Source organism: Rhinopithecus roxellana, chromosome 18, assembly GCF_007565055.1.
Source record: "Rhinopithecus roxellana isolate Shanxi Qingling chromosome 18, ASM756505v1, whole genome shotgun sequence".
Classification (NCBI taxonomy): Eukaryota; Metazoa; Chordata; class Mammalia; order Primates; family Cercopithecidae; genus Rhinopithecus; species Rhinopithecus roxellana.
In genome coordinates, this window is record NC_044566.1 from 89,100,742 (window position 1) to 89,126,531 (window position 25,790).

The following is a 25,790-nucleotide window of genomic DNA, read 5'->3' on the forward strand; positions in this document are numbered from 1 at the left end:
TTGTGTTTCCATTTTCATTTGTTTCTATAATTTTTTTTTACTTCCTTCTAAATGTTTTTATTGATCCAATTGTCCTTTAGGAGTATGCTATTTAATTTCCGTGTATTTGTACAGTTTTCAGAGTTTCTCTTGTTATTGATTTCTAGTTTTATTCCATTCTGGTAGAGTAGTTTTTGTAGGGAAAATTTTTTTCTTGTAGAATATAATGTCAGTTGGGTAGGGTGGATTGGCTTTAATTTTGAGTGGGCACTGTAACATAGTCCCTGTATGATTTATCCTATTGTAATCAGTGTCCGTGGTGCCTGTAAGTTCCGAATGGTTTAGGCTAGAGTTCTTGGTAAAGGCTACAATGGGGCTTTGCTGAGGAGTAGGGCACTCAGTGGGCTAGTCATCAGACCTCTGGATAGCAACACTGGTATCAGTTGTCATTGTGGCAGACCTCAGGTAGACCAGCCCTTGGAATCCCATACGCTCTTGCGGACATCAGATGTGGCAGCAGTAGGTCCAAGTTGGACTGGCCCTAGGGTCTCTGGGAGAGGTGTGTAGGTATCAGCAGTGGCAGTGGTGATTTGGGTGTGTCAGGTTTCTTGTGATTGGACAGTACATACAAGTATGCAGTGGCCCCATTGTAGGGGGGGACAGAGTTGCTTTTGGTGGTGACAGGCCCAGGCAGATAGTTGTCAGGCTGTGGGAAGCACATAATTTAGCTCCTTATGTCCTGGAGGCAGTTTCCCTTATATACTGAATCACCCTGTTCCCTGAGGCATAAAGTAATGCTTGGGTTTAAGTGCTAGGAAAAGAGCCATACTACTGGGTTCAGCTGGTGTCATAAAATTGCAGCCATCTAAATTGATATGGGAGCCTCAAAGATGTAGAGATGAAAGAATTATTGGGCTGCAAGGAAAGATATAACTTGATGTTGGCTCCACTCTCAAAATGGCACCATGATGCAGCAGTTTATTCTGCAGGGAGTAGGTGGGAGCCTGTGTGATTTTCCTCTCTGCAACAGTATAGACACATGAACTCCAGACAGCTCCCTGTGCTAGGTTCAGAGCTTGTGAGAGACAGGGGGCTCTCTATAGTTAGGATGGCGGGTGTATATGAGGGGAATATGTATTGTTGGGGATCACATGCTTATTTTTTCTTATGTATTGTTGGGGATCGCGTGCTTATTTCTTATTTTTTCTCATTATTTTTTCTCATTCCAAGCCAATCATGGCTTCGCTTTCCTCTCTATGCTGCCATCTCAAGTTTTCTTGTCTCAAGTGTTTCCAGTCACTTGCTTGCTGCACTCCAGGTGTTCTCCTTCAGATGCTTTATGTGATGTTTGATTGTGCACTTCCAATTTTGGTCTTTCTTTGTGGAAGAGGAGAGTGCTATTTGCCTCCACTGGGCCTTCTTTTCCTCTAGACTTTTTTATGACCATTGTTTTTTATTCAGTAAATACATTCAACTTGCTAATAAAAATATATTTTTTAAAGTAAGTTAATGTGGACAGGTATCACAATTTTATAATCTACTGAATGCAGTGAGGAATTACCAAATATATTTTTTAATGTATAGAAAAAGTCACAGCATTGAAATGTCACTTGAGGAATTGTAACTTAATATATATTACTCATTTGCTTTAAATTTTTTATATAAATGACAGAAAGGACCTTGAGGATATCTGTATATTAGTTCTAGAACAGCAAGAATTTTGTGAAAAGCAGAAGTCAACTATACTGACAAACTAAACAGACAATAGTAAACAAGTTACAAAAGTTATTTAAATTTACCCTGAAGTGAAAGAGCCTAGAGACAAATTTTAAAGCAAGAATTATAGGGTATTTTAAAAATCATTTTCATATTATGAGAAAAAATTGAGAAGTCTGTTTTGCTATTCCGTATGCAAGCATGTAATGAAGTTCATTAATGTTCACCGTACTCTAATAAGACACACTAACCTTCACCAAATAACATTTTAAATAAATGAAAAAATAAGCAAAGAAAGGAAGGGAGAGTGTGTTCCTACCAGATATCAAGACTTATAAAAATTCTGTAATTAAGGCTATTGGTATTGATGCAAGCATAAATCAGTAAAACAGAATAGAGCATCCAGATGGGAAAAATAGACACACCTATAAGGAAACCCGATTTATCACAGAGTAAGTTTGCAGATTGGTAAGAAAATTGCAGAGTTATTTGAACAAAGATGGAATAATTAATTTCATAGAAAAAGTAAATAAAATAAGATTTCTATTTCTTACTATATACAAAATATTATCATACCTTAAAGCTCAAAATGAAAAAATAGAGCTATCAAATATTTAGAAAACATTGCAGAAGAATAACTATATAAATTTGACTTAAGGAATAACTTTAGGCCATGTCTAAAACCTAGGTCTTAATTTTTTTTTTTTTTTAAGTTGTGGGATACATGTGCAGAAAATGCAGGTTTGTTATGCAGGTAAACATGTGTCATGGTGGTTAGCTGCACTTATCAACCTGTCACTTAGTTTTTAAGTCCCATATGCATTAACTATTTGTCCTGATGCTCTCCCTCCCTTTGACACTCACCAACAGGCCCTAGTGTGTGTTCCTCCCCTCCCTGTGTCCATGTGTTCTCATTGTTCAACTCTCACTTATAAGTGAGAACATGTGGTGTTTGGGTTTTGTTCTTGCGTTATTTTTCTGAGGCTGATGGCTTCCAGCTTCATCCATGTCCCTGCAAAGGGCATGATCTCATTCATTTTTGTGGCTGCATAGTATTCTACTATGTATATGTATCATATTTTCTTTTTCCAGCCTATCATAGATGGGCATTTGGGTTGGTTCCATGTCTTTGCTACTTTGCATAATGCTTCAATTAATATACACAAGCATATGTCTTTATAATAGAACAATTTATATTCCTTTGGGTATATACCCAGTAATGGGATTGCTGGGTCAAATGGTATTTCTGATTCTAGATCTTTGAGGAATCACCACACTGTCTTCCACAATGGTTGAATTAATTTACATTACCACCAACATTGTAAAAGTGTTCCTATTTCTCCACAGCCTTGCCAGCATCTGTTGTTTCTTGGCTTTTTAATAATCACCATTCTGATTGGTTTGAGTTGGTATCTCATTGTGGTTTTGATTTCCATTTCTCTAATAATCAGTGATGTTGAGCTTTTATTCATATTTGTTGGCTACAGAAATGTCTTCTTTTGAGAAGTGTCTATTCATATCTTTTGCCTACTTTTTGATGGAGCTATTTGTTTTTTTCTTGTACATTTTTTTGATTTTTTTTTTATTATACTTTAAGTTCTAGGGTACATGTGCATAACGTGCAGGTTTGTTACATATGTATACTTGTGCCTTGTTGGTGTGCTGCACCCATCAACTCGTCAGCACCCATCAATTCGTCATTTATATCAGGTATAACTCCCAATGCAATCCCTCCCCCCTCCCTTTTTCTTGTAAATTTTTTAAGTTCCTTGTAAATTCTGGATATTAGACCTTTGTCAGATGGGTAGATTGCAAAATATTTCTCCCATTCTGTAGGTTACCTATTTGCTCTGATGATAGTTTCTTTTGCTGTGCAGAAGCTCTTTAGTTTAGTTAGATCCCATTTGTCAATTTTAGCTTTTGTTGCAGTAGCTTTTCACGATTTCATCATAAAATCTTTGCCCATGCCTATGTCCCGAATGGTATTGCCTCGGTTTTCTTCAAGAGTTTTTATGGTTTGAGGTTTTACATTTAAGTTTTAATCCATCTTGAGTTAATTTTTGTATAAGGTGTAAGGAAGGACTCCAGATTCAGTTTTCTGCATGTGACTAGCCAGTTTTTCCAGCATCACTTATTAAACAGCAAATCCTTTCCCCATTGCTTGTTTTTTTCAGATTTGTCAAAGATCAGATGGTGTTAACTGTGTGGTCTTATTTCTGAGTTCTCTATTCTGTTCCATTGGTCTATGTGTCTGTTTTGGTACAAGTACCATGTTGTTTTGGTTACTGTAGACTTGTATAGTTTGAAGTCAGATAGCATGATACCTCCAGCTTTGTTCTTTTGGTTTAGAATTGTCTTGGCTCTGTGGGCTCCTTTTTGGTTCCATACAAATTTTAAAGTAGTTTTTTCTACTTCTGTGAAGAATGTCAATGGTGGTTTGATGGGAATAGCATTGAATCTATAAATTACTTTGGACATTATGGCCATTTTCACTATATTGATTCTTCCTATCCATGAGGATGGAATGTTTTTCCATTTGTTTGTGTCCTCTCTTATTTCCTTGAACAGTGGTTTGTAGTTCTTCTTCAAGAGATCCTTTGTGTCCCTTGTTAGCTGTATTCTTGGGTATTTTATTCTCTTTGTAGCAGTTATGAATGGGAGTTCATTCATGATTTGGCTCTCTACTTGTTTATTGTGGGTGTATAGGGATGCTGGTGATTTTTGTGCATTGATTCTGTATCCTGAGATGTTGCTGAAGTTGCTTATCAGCTTAAGGAGTTTTTGGACTGGACAATGGGGTTTTCTAAATATAGGATAATTTCATCTGCAAACAGAGACAATTTGACTTCCTCTTTTACATTTAAATACCGTTTTGGGTTTTTTTTTTTTTTTTTTTTCTTTTTCTTTTTCTTGCCTGACTACCCTGGCCAGAACTTTCAATACTATGTTGAGCAGGAGTGGTGAGAGAGGGCATCCTTATCTTATGGCAGTTTTCAAAGGGAATGCTTCCACTTTTTCCCATTCACTATGCTATTAGTTGTGGGTTCGTCATAAATAGCTCTTACTATTTGGAGATATGGTCTATCAATACGTAGTTTATTGAGAGTTTTTGACATGAAAGGAGGTTGAATTTTATCAAAGACTTTTTCTGCATCGATTGAGATAATCATGTGGTTTTTGTCATTGGTTCTGTATGTGTGATGGATTACGTTTACTGATTTGCGTATATTGAATCAGCCTTGCATTCCAGGGATGAAGCCAGCTTGATTGTGGCTGATAAGCTTTTGGATATGCTGCTGGGTTTGGTTTGCCAGTACTTTATTGAAGATTTTTGCATCAGTGTTCATCAGGGACTTTGATCTGAAGTTTTCTTTTTTCTGTTGTGTCTCTGCTAGGTTTTGGTATCAGGATGATACTGGCCTCACAAAGTGAATTAGGGAGGAGTCTCTCCTTTTCGATTTCTTGGAATAGTTTCAGAAGGAAGCGTACCAGCTCCTCTTTGTACTTCTGATAGAATTCTCTTCCTGAGCCCTGGCTGGAGTTAGAGTTCCTGCAGGGACACCTGGCAACCACAGTGTTGACTGCTGCCCCTCCCCCAAGGAGCTCAGAAGGCTTAGACAGCAGGCAGCCACAGCAGTGGTGATGGCTGCCCCTCCCCCTGGTAACATGAAAGGCTTAAGCCAATTCTAGCCAGTTGAGAATCTGAGCCGCTTTGCTTTTGGAACCCAGGACCCTGCTGTCATGGGCTCATGAGTGGGATCTTCCAATCCATGGGTTGTACAGTTCCATGGAAAAAACACAGTTTCCCAGGCTGGGTAGCATACTCCCTCACCACATTCCTTGGGCAGAGGTGAGGGCTTCCCTGCCGCGTGTGGCTCTTAGGTGGGCCGTGGTCATGCCAGCCACCTAGTTAGTCCTAATGACACAACCTGGATACCTCGATTGCTGGTGCAGGATTCGCACACTGTTTTGTATCTTTTTGATGGGAGCCTCCAATCGCCCAGGTCTTAATTTTTCTACAAAGTACATTATATCTAAGTATTAACAAAGTTAAATAAGTCTTATTAAATTAAAACAGAATAATTTTTTTTTTTAAAAAAATAAATATACCCCATAGAACAGCGAAACAGCTAGTCCTAGACTGGTAGAAGCTACTTATTTAATAGATAACTGAGAAGTAATTAATAATCAACATTTTTAAAAATCTCCTAAGGAAAAGAAAAATAAGGGAAGTACCACAGTAGTAAAACGGACAAAAAAACTCAATAGATAATTGTTAAAAAAATTATACCCTTTTACATGATGCAAAATTTAAAAATTTATGAAGTCAAGGAATGACAGGAATATAGAGCAATGTTAACATTTGTCTATTAATATGAAAATTAATGAGATCAATTTATGAAACAATTTGATTATGTAATAAAATCAACTATGTACAAAACCTAAGACTCAAGAATTTCACTCTTTGTTATATCCTCTTAATGATTCTTGAGAACATGAGCTGTGATTCATGTCGAAGAATGTTTCTCTTCTGCTTCTAATTCATCTCCCATAAAAATGACAATTTCTAATTAGTAAGAGTCATGTCCTCTGTAATCTCAGTGATGTTGACTATTGCCACATCAAGTTCCCTATTAGTTAGCTATCTCCTCACTGAGGAACTGTTTTCATGTTTGGCTCATCGTTACCCTTTTATGAGAAAATTATGTCTTGTAGATTCTTATCAGTCTTTCTCAGGAAGTAGACATTTTCTTTCTGTAAAGAGGAGATATTAAGGGAGATCATCTGATACAATGGTTAGAAGCCCAGGCTCTGGACTCTTCTGTTCTTTCTGACAGCAGTTATGAGACTTTGGGCAAAGAACTAAAGTCTTCTGAGTGCCTGTCTGTGCCATCTGAGAATAATGAACCAGCGCTAAGAAAGAAAAGGATCATCACGTGTTGAAGTCCCTGTCCTCTCAGAACATATTCTGCTAACTCCTCAGTATATATGTAGCATTTTCTTCCATAAAAGAAATACTTTATTACAACATTTAAAGAATGGTGAACACATCTTAAATTAGGTATATCTTCTACATCAAATATGCCTTTCTTTGAATTTTGAAATTAACTAATGGTGGAAAGTTTCTTAAATTCTTATTTTCTTTGAAAGTAAAATCTGTTTGTTGATGTTAATTTTCATACCTCTGAATATCAAGACACATTAATTAGAATTCTATTTTTAAAATTCATTGTTTCTTTGTTTTATAGCCAGGAACTATTAAATGTCAAGTCTTATTTAAAATTCTCACATAACAAATAAATATGATGCTCAAATATAACAGTAATTTTAATTGCAATTATATTTTAATAATTAGCACATCAAACCCCATTGTCTATATGACTTTCTAAAAGGACATTATTCAAGAATAGTAAATTAAACATTTTATTACTCTGAAAAATGAAATCCAATTAAAAAGTCTCCTTTTACTAGTTATTAATAATTTTATAATATCAAGAGACATTCTGACTTTTTAGTTTATAAACAAGAAGGGATTAATAAAGCATGGTAACCACAAAATATATCTGATTATTCACTAAAATGAGAGACGATATTGAATATGTCAATATCTGTCTAAAGTAAAATATGGAAAAGTACAACAACAAAAACTGTTCCAAATTGCTAATAGAGTTAATGGATTATAGCTAATATTAGTCATCCATGCTACATATATAAAAGCTGATTATATGTTGCAATAAATTTTTGTAGAAAATTATATTTTTGTTATTTAGTTTCTTTTATACAGAGCATTAAAACATTTTATCTACAGTAAAATTAAGAATTTTTTATAAACCATCAAGGGTGTTCTGCAAAAGAACAATTTTTTCTAAATAAAATTGTTATAAATGTATTTTTTAATTGTTAAAATAATTTTCTAAATAATGATATAATTTAAGAATAACAAAGAGTTAATAGTGTTGAGGTATGGAGTTTGAATATGTTTTAAATAAAACAAAGGGGCTTTCCAATATATAAATATAGTGTTTTAATTTTATTTTCAGTATTTGAATTTTGACATATTTAGGTTTTTAATTCTAGCTTTTATTTTAATCTAAGAAAAATCATTCACATTATATATAAAATGTTCAGTTCTTCCCTAGTGACATATAGTTATAAGAGAAATATAGATAGATGAATGGATGGATAGATGGATGAATGAATGGATGGATAGATAGATAGAGATTTGGCTATAGACATGCATGTTAAGAATGTACTATATACCAACATTGTAAATCCAATTACAGCACATGTAAAAATACAAAAAATAAAATGTAACACTTTTTGTTTTATATAATCAGATTGGTACTCCTTTTGAGGTGCTCACCCTACTGAGTAATTTAAGAATAAAAAATAAATAGAGATCAGTCCAACATTCATGGTTTATTTCAATGATTTAAATGTTCTCTTTGGGTACTTCAGCCTATTTTGTTTAAATATCCAGGCTTTCCAACATCCTTCTCTTTCTCCCTCTTACTGATGTTTTGGTGTAAGAGGAAGGTCTTGCATGAGCTCGTGGGGGTGGTAAAGATATAACCTCCTATAATACATTTACATTAGATGCTTGTATTGCCAATGAACTCATATGGTCTCTCCAGCAATGGTCCTTTTCCACTTTCCACTGTTCATCTTTCTGGAACTTGAAGATTTAAGACTGTGTGTCTGGTTCTCATGGGTCTATTCCCTCTCAATTGAGTCATGTTCAACAATTTTCCCTGAAACTCCATCTCAACTCTTGTTGGAATCTCCCAGACCTCGGATATAATTCACATGTTTCTCCATCCAGTTGGCTTGCCCTAAGTTCTACTACCACTGAGACACTTTGGCACATTCTGAAAAGATTATCAGTCAAGCTCAACCAGCTTTCACATAAACTCCCTAAGGGCATATGGGAGTTCACACACCCAGAAACCAAGCACTGGCAGCTAGAGGAAAATAAAGACCTAAACACGCTCTTCTACTAAGTTTATTTTAATCCAAAGTTGGCATTTGTTCATTTCCTGTGTCTCAAACATTTTTCCTAGAATTACTGTCAATTTTTTAAACACTTCTCTCTAGGAAGTATACAGAATGAGAGGCTGCAAAACATGTGTCTCAATATGTTCTTATGCTATTTCTATCTTTCAGATATTCTCCATAATAAGCTGCACCAGAAAGGGCAGGTTATATACATATGCTGTGATATCAAATTTCACTAAAAGATTGTGTTCGGTCTCACTGAACTAAGCTTCAAGTCAGGCCTTTTTAGCGACAAAGAGACGGACAACATCCAAACAAATATAACATTATGCCACAGAGACAGTTAAAATTAAATTAGCAAGGTAGTATTTAGAAAAGTTCATAAATTTGAAGTCTATTGACTATTTTTGTGAAATTTCAGAAAGTATACACTCTGTGTGTGTGTGTGTGTGTGTGTGTGTGTGTGTGTGTGTGACGGATTATCGTCTGTCGCCCCGGCGCGGGTGCAGTGGCGCGATGTCGGCTCGCTGCAACCTCCGCCTCCCAGGTGCAAAGGATTCTCCTGCCTCAGCCTCCGGAGTAGCTGGGACTACGGGTGCCCGATACCACGCCCGGCTAATTTTTTGTATTTTTAGTAGAGACCGGTTTTCACCGTGTTAGCCAGGATGGTCTTGATCTCCTGACCTCGTGATCCGCCCTCCTCGGCCTCCCAAAGCGCTGGGATTACAGGCGTGAGCCACTGCGCCAGGCCTACACTCTATGTTCTATAAAAAACTGTGTGATCAAGTCCACTAGACTTAATTATAATATGTTTACTACCATTCAAGGAAGGCAGAAAATTTAGAAATTATTTTCTTTTCTAACAAAAACTGGATTTAAAACTACTGTTTCAATAAAGATTTACATTTCATGATCAAACTATGAATGCCTTATTTCACATATGCTGCATCAAATTTATTCAAAATGCTCATTTCCCACATGCCCAGCAGGGCAGATGAATGTCTTGGAATGTCCAGAGAGAAAGCCATATCTGAAAAGAAAAATGTAAATTAAAATAATATTGACTAAAAACATCACTTTATTACACTTTCAAAGTGATTTTTCTATTAAATCACCATTGCCTCCACCATTCAAAGGTAAAACTGACTAATGGAGTTAGCATAATGGAAAAGTAAAGCAATTGGTCATTACTAAAATCATGTAAAATTTGAATTTTAAAATCCTATTTTATTTTATGTATCTGGTGCTTCAGAGTAAGAATCAAACTAAATAAATAGATATACATACTGAACATTTTTTCCATATGTAAGCTGAAAATATTGCTATTCATTATAGAAGTAGTCCTCAAGAGAGCTAAATTTAAAGAATAATTGAATTTATCTTTTTACTGCTTTACTATAAATACCTACTGCTATTCTATTCTTATTGATGGATTTTTTTTTGTAGCATAGTCTACATTTAACAGACATGTCAGTTCATTTTGTGCAAAGCTTTTGGTTTAAGTAGAAGAGACATTTTTCATATTTCTAAAGAGAAAAAGTAAAGAAGAGAGTATTCAAAATTTAAAACTGTATTCAAAATTTAAAAATAAGTTTGATATTTCATTTGCCATAATGACAGGCAGGCATTATTTTGTCAGAAATTAAATGATTATTTTTTCTTTATTCCAAATTGCTAATTGAGTTCATCAGTGAACATATGCTTTCACAAATGTATAATATCATATATACATATAACACATCCAGATACAAACACAAAAGTTGAACTTTTTATTCTTTTTTTAATACTTATTCTTCCCTTTAACAGAGTTGTCTCCCTATGTTTCCCTTTTCTTTAAGTCTATAAAGTACATGAATGCATGATCTTTTTGCTGATTTTATCCACATAACCCCCAAAGTACTTAAAATACTCTCTTGTGTATATATTTTCTTCTTAAAAATAAATTTTAAAAGTAATATGACTAAATTTAAAATAAAAACAATAAAATACACTATAATTTAGCACAATATAATGTAATATAATATTAAATATTAAATATAATATAAATACAAATTTGAGGTCAGAAACCAACGTTTAATAATTAATTTGTTCATTTAGGGAATGTTTACATATTTCTACTTTTATTCTCCTGCTCTAAATTTATGATTTTTTTTTTTTTATTATACTTTAAGTTCTAGGGTACATGTGCACAACATGCAGGTTTGTTACACATGTATACATATGCCATGTTGGTGTGCTGCACTCATTAACTCATCGTTTACACTAAGTATATCTACTAATGCTATCCCTCCCCACTCCTCCCACTCCACGACAGACCCCGGTGTGTGATGTTCCCCTTCCTGCATCCAAGTGTTCTCATTATTCATTTCCCACCTATGATTGAGAACATGTGGTGTTTGGTTTACTGTTCTTGCAATAGTTTGCTAGAATGATGGTTTCCAGCTTCATCCATGTCGCTACAAAGGACATGAACTCATCCTTTTTTATGGCTGCATAGTATTCCATGGTGTATATGTCCCACATTTTCTTAATCCAGTCTATCATTATGATGAATTATTTTAATCTTTATTTTCAAGTTCTTCAAGAACATGAAATTGTCTATGTAGTAATAATACCTTTAGTTATAACATTCTAAAATTCTGAGTTTCTAGAATAATAAAATGGCAGTGGAGGCAAATAAATGTCCAAAAGAAGGAAGAGATAGTGACAAAATCTTAAATGTATATGGAAAAATAGAGGCCTTCTTTTAATATGGGAGAAAAGTGAGACAGACTACACTCATAGAAACAGAAGAGCAAATATTTATGAAATAAAAAGTGTGGATTTACAAATATTTATTTTAAAGTATTAAAAGTATATTCAGCCAAAAATTTTTAGTTAGTAGCAGTTAAAAATATATGTCTAATCCAGTGTTTCTCAAAGCAAGAACAGCATCTGTTACCAAGCAACTCTGTTAAAAAAGAAGATTTCTGCTTTGCACCACTGAACAGGAATCCTTTAGTATGGAACTTGGAAGTATGCATCTGAAGCATACACCCTAGGTAATTCTGATGCATGTTAAGCTTTGAGATTCACTGGGAGTGTACATTTGGAAGCAATTCCATGAGCAATTACTTGCTGATTGCCTATTGTAACAGTGGCAGGCACTGTTATCGGAAAATATGAGTGGAGGGGAAAAACAAAACAAAACAAAACAGAAAAAAAAACAGAAAAAACAAGTGCCCTGGTGAAGCTTACATTCTAGAAGGAAAGAATCATATGCAGAAAGAAAACAGGTAAAGCTATAATGTGTTTAAAATCATCAAGACAGAATCAGTTAGGCAAGATAGTAGAAAAGAGAAGTCAGGAAAGCGTTAACATGCAGCATGTTGGAATCAAAATACTAAGCAAAAATAGGGAAGGATAATCAGAGAGCAAGAGGAAGGCAAAAAGAGGACAATTCCATAAAATTTAAAGGAGGGAAAAATAAGAAAAAAAAAAAAAGGGGGGTGGGGCGGGGATGTGCAGGTCAATCTTTCTAAAAACTCTAGGCTGGGTGCTGTGGCTTACACCTGTAAACCCAGAACTTTGGTAGGCTGAGGCGGGCAGATCACCTGAGGTCAGGAGTTCGAGACCAGCCTGGCCAATATGACGAAACCCCATCTCTACTAAAAATACCAAAAATTAGCCAGACATAGTGACAGGCTTCTGTAATCCCAGCTACTCCGGAGGCTGAGACAGGAGAATAGCTTGAACTGGGGAGGCAGAGGTTGCAGTGAGCTGAGATCGCGCCGTTGCACTCTAGCCTGGGCAACAAGAGCAAAACTCTGTCTCAGAAAAAAAAAAAAAAAAACTATAGGTAGGTCAAAGTGGATACAGACTGAGGAAAGGTAATTGGGGAGGGCAGCATGGGAGAGATACAGGATATGCACTTCTCTTTGGTTAAGGTAGATTAAGCAGTAAATATACCAAGAGCTCTAAGAGCAAGTCTTGTATCTTCTCCAAAAGGGAGCAGTTTATTACAGTTGAATGATGGTGTACTGAGGCATGCCATGAAAACGTGGTGGAGGTGTGACTAAAATGAATGAAAGAATGAATGAGTGCAGGAATGAAATAATATTCAAAACACCTTATTTGTACATCTGTCCCATGTCAGTGGGCTCTTTACCTAACAGAGGGGAGAAATTGTGTAGAGATTACACACTGGGACTGATCTGGACACCATACTCTGGCTATCTATATACTATTATCACTGCTAGGACAAAGTTAAAAGTCTCATATGAAACTGTAATTTGGATTTTAGTAGCATATATTGGAGTAATGGGAAATACAGGAAAAAAAATAAAACAGTGTTTATTGACAAATGTGTCTAACTGATGTCTTCTTGTCAAACTATGTATTTTTAAAGAATTAAATATTCTATTAGAATTGTAATTAAACATGAAGGATCTGCTTTGTCTTCTCAATGTAATTTAAAAAACCCATCGACTATAATATATCAAAATGAGATGAGAAGACACTAGACGTCAGACTTCTGTCTCTTTCTGGAGAATCCTGAGCTTATTCCCTCGTCAAGTAAATGGAGGCTATTTACTTTCTCTTTTTTCTGCATTGTGCATAGAACACATCTCCAATATCTTTAGATGCCTGGCAGTTTTCACCTTGTCATTTAGAACTCAACTCAAGTAGCACCTTCTCAGACAGGCTTACAATGATCACCATATCTAAATTTTGGATTGGCAAACAGCTTTGTTTGAAAATTGGATTGGCAAACCAATCAATTCTCTTAATATCATCTTATTTAATTTTATTCTTTCATACCTTATTACTTTGTTCATCCACTCCCTGCACCAGGTAGACTGCAAGCATTTTAATGTAGGATACTTTTTTTACTAACCACATATTAGACACTAGATAAAATTATGTTAAAAAGGAATATTGTTTTCTTTTTGTAAATAAAAGTAGCATACAATATTCAAAAAAATAATACATTAATTGATATGACTAAGAGGAAAGAGACATTGACTTTTGGAATAAATCAAACATAATAAAAATGACATGGTAAATAAAAATAAAGAGATCTTTAAAATATCTGTGCACACTTTTGTGTGAGTTTTCAACTCATTTTGAGCACAAATGCTGTATCGTATGGTAAGCGTATGAATATTTTGCAAGAAACTGCCCAGTTGTTTTTCAGAGTAGCAGAGTCATCTTGCATTTTCACCAGCAATGAATTAATTCCTATTGCTCCACATTATTCCCAGGAATTGACTCTGTTAAGTGTTCTGGATTTGGCCATTTTAATAGGTGTATAGGTTCTCATTGTTTTAATTTATATTTCTCTATATGATGTGATGTGTCTTTGCATACACAAATATTTTAAAATACAATTTTTAAAATAATTAGATATCAATAGGTCAGGAATTCTCTTGATATACATGAACTTGTGGTTCTTCATGCAATTAGTTGATGATCTCATTATTCTAAATGGATGAAACAGAATCTGTAATTCTAAATTCATCATTCCCATTCCCACCATATAGCTAGTCTTTTTGGAATATATTTTTATGTTTTATCTGAAATGTAATTAGAAATAAATTTTAATAACATGAGCTTGATAAGATAGCCTTATTATGGTTTCTGCAAAGATAAGATGTATGTGAATTTTGAATAAGATAATACACTTGTTTTTTTGATTTCTTATTTCTCAGTTTTAAAGATTGGTATATTTGTGATACAAGGCCTATATCAGAAATGTTTGGCAAACATGTTATCTCATTCTGTGGCTAGCTTTTTATCCAATTTTTTTCTTTTGTGAATCATGATATAATTTCTACATCATATCTAAAAACTCATTACTAACCCAAGGCTTTATAGATTTTTCTTGTTTTCTTCTACAAGTTTCATAGTTTTGTATTTCATATTTAGGTCTGTAATTCATTTTGAGTTACTTTTTATGATAAAGGTAAAATTTGTGTCTAAGTTAATTTTTGTGCATTTGGATATCCAGTTGTCCTAGCTTCACTGTTTGGGAAGATTTTCCTTGTTCACTGAATCTTGTTTGCCACTTGGTAAAAACTCCATTGACTACATTTGCATAATTCTATCCCTAGGCCCTCCATATTTTATCAGTGATCCAGATTTATATTCTTCCACCGCTATCACACTGCCTGGATTACTATAACTTCACGTATCTGTTCTTTCATTAATACCACACTGTCTGGATTACAATAGCTTCATAAGTGCCAAAAGCAGGTAGTGGGGATCCTCCAACATTTTTCTTCTCTTCAGTATTTTTTCTTTTCAAAAGTGAAAGTGAAGGGATAAGGGAAAAGGGGGAGGGGAGGATGCCTTCTCTTCAGTATTTTGTTGGCTATTCTAGGTCTTTCGCCTTGACAAACTTTAGAATTTGTTTGTCAATGTCTACAAAATAGCTTGCAAGGATTTTACTTGGGATTAAATTAAATCTGAATTGCAAGTTGGGGAGAACTGACATCTTAACAATAATTAGTCTTTCAATACATATTATAAATATTCCTGTGTTTATTTATATCTTCCTTTACTTTTGTCACACAATTTTTGTAGTTTTCAATACATGTAGATCTTTTACATATTTTATTAAATTGTTACTTAAGGGTTTCATGTTTGGAAGCTATTAATTTCTTTTAATTTCTACTTTCAGTTTTTCATTTCTGTTGTAGAGAATAGCAATTGATTTTTGTACATTAACACAGTATCCTATGACCATAAAGTACTCATCTATTAATGTCAATTTGTTCTATTCCTTTGATTTTCTTTGTTTATAATTTTCATTTATTTCATTTCAACACTTATTTTAGATATGGGAGTACATATGAAGGTTTGTTATATGGGTATGATTTTCTATTTTGACAGTCATGTAATCTGCAAACAAAGACAGTTTATTTCATCCTTTTCGAACACTATTTTTAATTACCTTTTTTATTTTTACTGCATAGCTTAGAATTTTTAGTATGATGATGATTAGACTTATAAGAGACAAAATCCTTGGCTTTTTCCTGATCTTAATGGGAAAATATCTAGTTTCTTACTATTAAGATATTAAATTAAGGTTATTTGTAGATGTTCTTTATCAAGTTGAAGTTCCCATCTATTCTTACTTTGTTGAGAATTTTATCATAAATTATTGTAAAATTTTGTCAAATTCTTTTCGGCAGGAGTTGATGTGATTGTATTTTTCTTTCTTTCTTTTCTTTTTTTTTTTTTTTGAGACAGAGTCTGGCTCTGTCACCCAGGCTGGAGTGCAGTGGCCGGATCTCAGCTCACTGCAAGCTCCGCCTCCCGGGTTCACGCCATTCTCCTGCCTCAGCCTCCCAAGTAGCTGGGACTACAGGCGCCCGCCAACGCGCCCGGCTAGTTTTTTGTATTTTTTTAGTAGAGACGAGGTTTCACCATGTTAGCCAGGATGGTCTTGATCTCCTGACCTCGTGATCCGCCCGCCTCGGCCTCCCAAAGTGCTGGGATTACAGGCTTGAGCCACCGCGCCCGGCCTTGTATTTTTCTTTTTAAGCATACTGATGTGGGGGATTACATTAGTTGATTTTAAGGTTTAATACCATTTAAGATTTTTTCATATTTAACCAGGCTTGCGTATCTGGAATAAATGCATATTGATTGTTGTGTTCAATTCTAATGTAGGGTTAGGCTCAATTTTCTAATATTTTGTTCAAGATATTTTGCAACTACATTAACGAGAGACATTTCCATAATCATTTTTCTTTCTTGTAATGCCTTTTTCTGATTTGAATATTTGAGTGATAAAATGTCGTAAAATCAGAGAATTTTTCCCTTTGCTTCATTATCTAGAAAATATTCTAGATAATTGATACTATTTTTATCATAACTGTTTTGTAGAATTCAGTAGTGAAGTCATCTGTGTCTTGAACTTTTGGGGAGAAGTTTGTTAGTTATTGATTTTAAAATACAACTTTTGATTTTTTGTTTCTTTTTCTCTATTGTTTTGCTATTTGCAATCTTATTAATTTCTGCTCTAATATTTATTTTTTCTTGCATGCTGTACACTTAAATTTATCTATTTCTCTACTTTTCTAAAGAGAGAGTATAAATTATTGAGTTTTAATGTTTCTTCTTTTCTTATATATACATTTTATGCCTCCCTTTTCTCTCTAAGCACTGTTTTTGTTGCATCCACAAATTTTGATACATTTTCATTTACTTCAAGATATTTTAAAATTTATGTTGCGAATTTTTTGATCCAGATGTTATTTAGAAATGTTTTATTTAATTTCCAAACATTAGGACATTTCCCAGCTCTACTCCTTTTATTGATATCTTGTTAATTGTATTGCTATCTGGAAATATGTCTTCTATGATTTCTACCTTTTGAAACTTGTTAAGGTATGTTTTTCTGGCCCAGAATGTAGTCTAATTTTGTGAGTCTTGCATACAAGCTTAAGAATATGTACTCTGATGTCATTGGATGTGGTATAATTTCAATTAGATCAAATTAATTAATGGTGCTTTTCATTCAATTATATTCTTACTGATTTTTTACTTCCTTGATTTATCAAGGAAGTTGATAAAGTTACCAATTATAACGGTAGTATTGAAAATAAAAACTGTTAAAGTTACCAATTATAATGGTAGTATTGTCTATTTCTGTTTGAATTTATATGAGTTTTGCCATTCATAATTTAATGTTTTGCTATTAGGCACATACATGTTAAAGATTGTCATGATACCTTAGAGAATTGACCCTTTTGTCATTATTTAATAATAATTTTTAAACCAATAACTTTTTCCATTCCTCATTTGAATAGGATATTTTTTCATTGTTCTGGGGTGTGCATTGTCTGAAATTAATAGAGTTACTCTGGCTCTCTTTTGATTAGTACTGAAATGGTATATCTTTTTCTAACCTGTTGCTTTTAAGGTGCGTTGATATTTAATGCGGATTTCTTGTAGACAACATATAATAGGGTAATGTTTTTCTTTTATTATTCTGAAAAACTTTCTCTTTTAATTGGTGTATTTTCATGATTACTATTTAAAATGATAATCGATATAGTGGATTAATACCCTTTATATTTGTAACAGTTTTCCATTCTTTGAATGTGTTCTGTGTTTCATTTTAATTCCTAGTATTTTTCTTTCTTCTCTGGTTTTAATTGAGAATTTTATGACTTTCTTTCAACCTTTACTTTAGCATATCAATGAGTTATTTTTTAATTTATTTTTGTGGTTGCCCTATATAGCTTGCAATATATGATTTTAAGTAATTTATGTCTATCTTCAGATAATACTATTCACTTTATAAGTAGTGCAGTAATCTTTTAACAGAGTAGTTCCAATTCCTTCCTACCATCATTTATGACATTCTTATCTTTCATTTAAATTATCCATATGCTATAATCTTCCAGTATATTATTGTATTATCAATTTAAGGAATAGTATTATTCTTAAGTTAATTAGGAATTTTAAAAAGATTATTTGCCTTCATTTACTTCTCCAATGTTCTCTTCCCCTTTTCCTTTCTTGCTTTCTCTCTCTCACTCTTTCTCTCTCTCTCTCTCTAATGTACATTCAAGAACTACATAATTTTCCTCTGCCTAGAGAAAAGTATTTAAAATTCTTAATAGGCAGATCTGTTGATAAATTTCCACCATTATGGCTTATCTGAGAAAGTTCATTTCTTGTTCATGAGTAAACAAGGATAATTTCACTGGATTTATTATTCTACCTTGACGCTATTTTTTTCTTTCAGCATTTAAAATATTTCACTAAAATGTCTTTTTACTGCATGGATTCTGACATAAAGTTCACAATAATTCTTATGTTTGTTACTGTTCATATAATGCTCCTTACCCTACACAGCTTCTTTTGAGATGTACTGCTGGTCTTTCATTTTCTGCAGTTTGAAAATGATATGCTTAGGTGTATTTTGTTTGTTTGTTTGTTTGTTATTTTGCTTTGGGTTTGCCAAGTTTCTTGGATCTGTGTTTTAATTTCTTTCATTAATTTTCAAAAATTTTCAGCCATTATTATTATACATACTATTTCTTTTTCTTTATTACTTTTTTCTCCTTCTGGTATCCCCATTACATGTATACTACACCTTTTGTAATTATGCCACTATTCTTTTAACTTGGATATTGTGTTCAGAATTCTACCTTATATTTTCTTTCTGCGATTCAGTTTGCAAATTTTGATTTTACCTTCAAGCTCACATCTTTCCTTATCTATTTCCAGTCTGCTGATAAATCTATCATAGGCATTTTTCATTTCTCCTCATTTTTTTACTAGCATTCACTTTTGATTCTTTTTTAGATTTTTCACTTCTCTACTTACATTGCTTGTTCTTGCATACTATCTACTTATGTGCCATTAGAGTTTTTAACATATTAATTATAGTTATTTCAGCTTCCTACATGTTAATTTTAAAATCTGTAGAATATCTAAGGCTAATTCTGATACCTGTCTTGTCCCTTCACACTGTATGTCTTTTCCTTGTCTTTTAGATACTTTGCAATTATTTGGTGTAACCCACACATGGTGTATTAAATAGCGCAAAATGAGTTAGCGGATTCTTTAGTATGAGGTTTAGGTTGTTTTGAGTACGCATTCTGCTATGATTAATTCTTCGTATAACCCTAAGAGTCGGAGGTATCTGATCCTGCTGGAATCCTTGTTTTTGCCTCCACTGTTATTATGGTTTTCCCTAAGAACTCTTATTTAGATTTAGTCTGATTCTTCCTCTTCTTTTAGTTGTAGCCCATTGTTTTTATATAGGGGCTCTATTGATATGGAGCTAAAATATTGAAGAAGTGAAGCATTATATAATCTTATGATTTAATGTTAATTGTTTAGTGATCCTGTGCCCCTCAACTATGATCTGAACAATTTTTTTGTTTGTTACCTCAAATCTCTCCGATATCCTTAGGTTGGAGTAGGCTAGAGAGGCCTAGGAGGCAAAGAAATCACTTTTACCCAAGTACCTTAAGGACCAGGTAGAGCCTTTTTCTCTGGATAGTAGGTCTTTGTTTTGAAGAACATTATGTGTGTATTTCACAATGGTATGTTTTCCTCTTGCCTTGCAAGAGCCAAGATGGGATCTTTGTCCAATTTGCACTTGAACATGGTGGGGTTCCTGGAGGTTAAACTCACAAAAGTGTGGACTCTCCCCAACTTTTTGCTCCCTACAGTAGTTTTTTAGTCTCATACTAGTCTACATTCAGCCTCCAGCAATTTGTCAACAATATCATTTAATTGTTCCTAGCAGTTAATGGCTCCAGCAGTTCCTGCTCCAAGTAACCTGATCTGAACTGTCAGTCTCTGAATTTGCCTGTCTCTTCAGATTTTCAGGTGGTGATTTGCCCTGAAATGTCAGTTATTTTCTTTAATGGATCCAAGAAAATTCATTTCCAGTGTATTCATCATATTTTCTTATTGAAAGAATGGGAGAGCTGACTTCCAAGCATTTTACATGTTGGAGCGGAGACAGAAAGTCCTGAATTGCTTTTTAAATGGTGTTTAAATATTACTTACAAATATTTAAAAAAATATTTTTTTACTCATAATCATGTAATTCAAGTTTTATCAAATAAATAAGGACTAGGGCGATTTGTTCATTTCTGTAATGCTTAAAATCATATATTAATTTATTTGCTGATTTACACCTTATTTCTTTAAAATGTCTTTTATTACAACAATACTCCAATGATTTATTGTTCTTGTAAATGTTTTATAAAGGATTTAGTCATTTTTAAAGTAATTCAAAAGTACATTTGACATCTTGAGGCAATTTCGCCACTTTGAAAAAAGTAAATTTGAAGAAAAAACAAAAAACAATCACACAAAAATGCTTCCAGCAAGGATTGTACTATTTCTTCCTATTCAGATATTTTACAAATAAAATGCAATAATTGAGGAAAACATGTTTGAGTAACATCTGCTTTCTTCAACTTGTATAGCGTGAAACAGAGGACTTGCTAGAGTATTTCTCATTGTTTCCACTGTGTGTGAATTACTCTGAATATCCAATACATTTTATTCTGCAGTCTCTCATTAAGACCAAAACAGGAAAAGTTTGTGGGCCATCATTTTCTATGCAATATTTAATATGCAAACTAATTTTGAAAGGCAAAAGGCACCTGCACCACAGATTTCAAAGAAATTTACATCATAAATATAGTACAGACTCAAAGTTCGCCTTGCAGAGGACAATGACAGATGTGTAAGCAGTTTTGTGTGAGAGTCCTGCATAACAAAATTTGCTTTAGAGTTGAATTTCAGGGTCAGGGTAGGACAAGCAATCTATTATAGGATAAACATTTCATGTAAGCAAACATTCTGTATTAAAGCATCCAAGGATTATTCTCTAAACAAACTGTGCTGGTGGGAGGTTTTTTTAAATCAAAAAATCTTAGAATTTCTTCTTGAATAATGAGGGGGGCTAAAATTTGAAGATAAGACCCTGTAACCTCTTTTCAAACTGACAAGAGAAAGATTACTAAATGCTGATATTGTTCCTTTTTTCATTTAGTTTATTTATTATGCTGTTAGTGTTCTTTTTTTTTTTTGAAATTTGTATCAAATCTGCTTTGTCTATGAGAATGTGATGGTTTTAAATATTAATGAATGAATAACAAAGTAATCCTGATCTATAGGGAAATAATCATGTCTAGAAATAGATCTACCAAATTTTTTCCCACTCTATGAAAATGCACAAAACGAATTGGCTAACAAAGTTAACTTTCTAGTATAGCCCAGAGGAAAACTCCTTTCTCTCAAAAGTGATTTGTAAAGTGATTAATTTGTGATCAGAGATATATTAACCTCATTGTTATAGTCATTGAACACCAAAATAAAGAATAAACAACATCTGACATCTACCTAATGACTGCTCCAGGTAAATTATAAGCCAGAGGAACTGTGGACAAATCATTTGCTTTTCCAGACTAATGCCCATACATGTTGTAATTCAGTGATGCCTTCCAAGTAAAATCTTTATCATACACGAAAAAGATAACTCTTCCCTCATACCCAGTGATTCCCTCATCTAGTCACCTTTGTATTTTTTCTTCTAGCACCCCAGAAAGAATCTTAAATATATTAAGTATTTGATAATCGATGATGTGACTTTTAAAATATGGAATGTTTGGCTGTAAGGACAGATTTTACTGGCTAAAAATACTATTTTATAATCTAGATAAGAAACATTAATCAATTAAGTAGAAGTTGGTAACACAGTTTATCAGTAAAAATTAGTTTAGCTGATAATTACAGAGACAGAAAATGCAACAGCTTAAACAAGATAGAAGTTGATTCTTCTCTGAAATCAATGTCATTAAGTAAGCAATAATGGTACAATATCCTTGGAGATCCTGACTTGTTTCACTTTACCAATCTGCCACCTTAAGGGTTTGAAAGATAACTTGGGGGCATTCAATATCCAAGTAAAGAGGATGAAAGTAGAAACAAATAAGTATGGGCTCAGGTTCTGCTCCAACTATCTCTTATGGATCTTACGGATCATTCATTGAAATTACCATATCACTTTTCACTTATATTTAACTTGAATTAACTTTAGTCAAATGATCATACTTAGCTTCGAGGACGATAGAGTAATGTAGTCTCTACTTTGAACTGTTGCTGATCACCTAAAAATTGAGGTAAAATTACTGTGGAGGAAAGGAGAAGAAATATTACAGACAAATCTCCATCCCTTATCCCTGCACTTACACTAATGTGTTACTAAATGACAAAATAAAAACATTAATATAAGTATTTTCAAGCAAAAGGAACAGCATAATGGATTAAATCCACTAATAATTTCTCATAATTTGTCTTCAGAACATCTGCAAAAAGTATTCACCTCTCTTTCTCATTACTACCCTTTTACCCTGCTCTTTAAGTTATTTCACTCTTTTATGTGACAAGATCCCTCTCCATCAAAATTGTGCAGATCATAAAGTTGACTGATCACAAGCCTATTGGCTTTTGTATTCTCAGAACGTCTAACATAAACCTAAGCACACAGCTGTCACTCAGTACATATATACATAACAATAATTAGAAGTATGTGTATGTATACAAATATACATATATCACAAAATATTAAGCATATATTAATAAGTAACACATTTAAAGTGATACATACAGATTGGCATTTTAGTTCATTTGATGAAGTATATATAAATTAACTTTGATCATTATTTGTGTAATATAGTTAGTATGACTTTTTCTTTCTTGAGATAGAATTTTGCTCTTGTTGCCCAGGCTGGAGTGCAATGGCATGATCTAGGGGCACCACAACCTCCGCCTCCCTGGTTCAAGTGATTCTCGTATCCAAGCAGCTGGGATTACAACCATGTGCTACTACGCCCAGCTAATTTTGTATTTTTAGTGATGACAAGGTTTCTCCATGTTGTTCAGGCTAGTCTCAAACTCCTGACCTCAGGTGATCCGCCCACCTTGGTCTCCCAAAGTGCTGGGATTATAGGCGTGAGCCATGGCACCCGGCCTAGTGTGATCTTTTAAACTACTCTTTGGTTTGCAGAATTAATAAAACAAACAATTAAAATTATACATATATAACTTCTACTTCTGATCAAAATGAAAAAGATGGGACCTAGATTTACTTTTCCAGATAAAACATTGAGAAAAAAAAATAGCCAAATATATAAAACAAGGGTTTGCAAGATACCGAACATAAGGCTTTGAAAGGGACGGATTCTTGAGAAGTAAAAATCAAAGGAAATGAGCACTATGATGAATCAAGTCACAGACCTGAAAGAAATTCCAGGCCACATCGCAAGGAGGAAATGCAGGCATAGACTCGTGGACTCCCTAAGTTGAGGAGACAAACTGCGGATGTAGGAATAAAAAGAGATCTTGAATTTGCAAAACTGAGTATAACAAATGAGAGACTAGGAAGGAGAAAAATCTCCAGAAATTTTCAGAAGATCCCTCTTAAGTATTCAGATGAATACCAATGAGCTTGGGAGCACAAGGAAACAATTCAAGGCCAAGGAAAGAACAAATAGAAAGACTAAAGCTAACAGTGTACAGCACTCACACGGAGCTGGGAATCCTGCTTGTTCCCATCAGTCAGCCCGTAAAATCTCATTATTCATGGGACATTGGGTAGAGTAAACAGAAAACTTCTGCCTCAGTAGTGAGATATAATTTATTTTAGGCAGAACACTGCTTCATTCCCACAGAAAAAATAGAATACAAGCAACACCTGAAAGGATAAAAGATGTTTCCAAGTAAAGTGCTTTATTTCACAATAAATTTCAAGAATATATGTAAGACTGTAAAACATCCATATCCAGAATCCAATGAGGTAAAATTCACAGCACCTGGGATCCAATAGAAAATTACCAGTCATGAAAAGAAATGGGAAACTACAACCCAATGAGGAGATAATCAATTGAAACTTCCCAAGAATTGGCACAGATGTTAGAATTACCATACAAAGCAATTAAAAATGTATTGTAATTGTGTTCCATATGTTGAAAAGCTATTTAGAAACATGGAAGATATAAAAACAGAATGAAATCAAACTTCTAGATATGAAAAATGCACTATCTGAAATGAAATATATAATAACTTGAATTAATAGCAGACTGGAATTTGCAGAAGAAAATATTAATAATTTTTATGACATAGCAATGAAACCTATGCAAAAGGAAAAAGAAAAAGAAAAAATAAGTTTTAAAAATTTGAAAAGAGCATCAGTGTGCCATGAAAAAAAATACAATAGTCAAATGTATGTAGGATGTCCCCAAAGGAAAGAAAAAAGCATAGAGTGACTACACTATCTAGTCTTGTCAAGAATGGAATTTCCATTGATGTGGGACTTCTCAGTTCAAAACCAGAAAAGTCTTAGTAAAATTGTGATTTATTAGTCATCATAGCAGAGAGTGATGTGGTAGAGAGTGCAAACATTTTTTTAAGAAAATACTTGCTGGAAAATTGCCACATTAAATGACAAGTATTACCTCAGAGATCCAAAAATATTGAAAGACTCTGAGAACAAGAAATGAAAGAAAAAATAATTAATTCTAATCATAATCGAATTACTTAAAACCAATGATTTTAATTTAGGTTAAAAATGTTTTTAATTTAGGTTAAAATCTAAATGCAGCCAGATGATAAAAGATGCATTGTGTGCAAAGGAGAAAAGTTTACAAAGGCAGCAGATTTGGGCCAGGCGCGGAGGCTCACGCCTGTAATCCCAGCACTCTGGGTGGCCAAGGCGGGCGGATCACGAGGTCAGAAGACCGAGACCATCCTGTCTAACATGGTGAAACCTCGTCTTTACTACAAATACAAAAAATTGGCCAGGCGTGGTGGTGGGCGCCTGTAGTCCCAGTTACTCGAGAGACTGAGGCAGGAGAATGGCATGAACCTGGGAGGGGGAGCTTGCAGTGGGCTGAGATGGCACCACTGCACTCCAGTCTGGGCGACAGAGCTAGATTGCCTCTCAAAAAAAAAAAAAAAAAAAAAAAAAGAAAGGCAGTAGATTTGTTGTAAAATACAATACAAGCAAGAAAACAGCAGAACAGTCATTTTTAAATACAAATAATAGTAGTAATAACACTATCAACTTAGAGTTCTCTACCCACCTGTCTTAGCCCATTTGTGTTGCTATAAAGAAATACATGCTGGGAGGCCGAGCTGGGTGGATCACTTGAGGTCAGGAGTTCAAGACCAGCCTTGCCAACATGGAGAAACCCGGTCTCTACTAAAAATACAAAAAAAAAGAAAAAAAAAAAAAAAAAAAAAAGCCAGGCATGGTGGCCCGTGCCTATAGTCCCAGGTACTCAGGAAGCTGAGACCAGAGAATCACTTGAACCCAGGAAGCGGAGCTTTCAGTGAGCCGAGATAGCACCACTCCACTCCAGACTCGGTGACAGAGTGAGACTCTGTCAAAAAAGAAAAACAAGAAAAGAAATACCCAAAGCTGAGTAATTTATTCAAAAAAAAAAAAAAAAAATTATCTCACAGTTCTACAGGCTATACAGAAATGTTTCCAATATTTGTTTCTGAGGAGGGACTCAGGAGTCTCTCACTCATGACAGAAGGTGAAGGGGAACTGGCATGTGCAGACATTA